The sequence below is a fragment of the Sorex fumeus genome, unplaced genomic scaffold (assembly GCF_029834395.1).
Source record: "Sorex fumeus unplaced genomic scaffold, SorFum_2.1 ptg000265l, whole genome shotgun sequence".
Classification (NCBI taxonomy): Eukaryota; Metazoa; Chordata; class Mammalia; order Eulipotyphla; family Soricidae; genus Sorex; species Sorex fumeus.
Window position 1 is genome coordinate 33,000,286 of NW_026606322.1, and position 853 is coordinate 33,001,138.

Consider the following 853-nt stretch of genomic DNA (forward strand, 5'->3'; position numbering starts at 1 on the left):
CAGATGTTTAATTTACTCACTGGCTCTCAGGAACCTCACATTACCTCTCTCTCAGCTGGGGTGCTGAGGAACATAAGGAAGAAGAAATATATCACCTTCAATTACTAGTTAAGGGAGAATCAAAATTCAGTTAAGACACTTATCAACACTGGTCAAATCTCACTTCAACAAAACACCCAAGCAGTCCAGTCCAACTGTTAATCCATCTTCACTGTCACTGTCATTGTCCTCCCATTGTTCATCAATTTGCTTGAGTGGGCCCAGTAACATTATGAGACTTATTACTGTATTTGGCATATAAAATACATCAGGATTAGCTTGCCAGGGTTTGCTGGGCAGGCGAGATACTCTGGGTTGCTTGCCGGGCTATTCAAGAGGAGCGGAGGAATAAAACTCAGGTCGGCTGTGTCAGACACGTGCAAGGCAAATGCCCTTCCCACTGTGCTATCACTCCAGCCCTGAGAATGAGCAATTCTTTAGGTGAAAAGAGGAATGTTCCTGCAGAACCCAGGGGATGGAGGTGCCGGGGTTGGGGATTGAACCCGGAACCTCGTGCATGCTAAGCACACGCTCTACCACTGAGCTACACCCCCGCAGCAGTACGTCAGTCTCATAATCTGAAGGTCCTGATAAGAATCTATCTTCATGAGTTATAATTCTAACTCTTGGTATCATATTGCCCACTGAAATCTTTGAAGACTTCCTTTCCGTTTCCTTTCCTTCTCCATCTATTTCTCTTCTGTGTCTTTCATTTCCTTTTTCCTTCCCAATTAATCTGTCACTCGTCTTTCTTTGCTTTTCTGCCCACTGCTGCACAAATAAGTTGAGCCTTTTAAAAGTTAGATTAGGAATT

At 44.0% G+C, this 853-nt stretch overlaps 1 non-coding gene across 1 annotated transcript; it reads right to left on the reverse strand.

Moving 5' to 3' along the window:
- Positions 1–515: 515 nt before the first annotated feature.
- TRNAA-AGC (transfer RNA alanine (anticodon AGC)) lies at positions 516–593 on the reverse strand. The gene has a single exon. It is a non-coding gene; the product is annotated as a tRNA-Ala (tRNA).
- Positions 594–853: the final 260 nt, after the last annotated feature.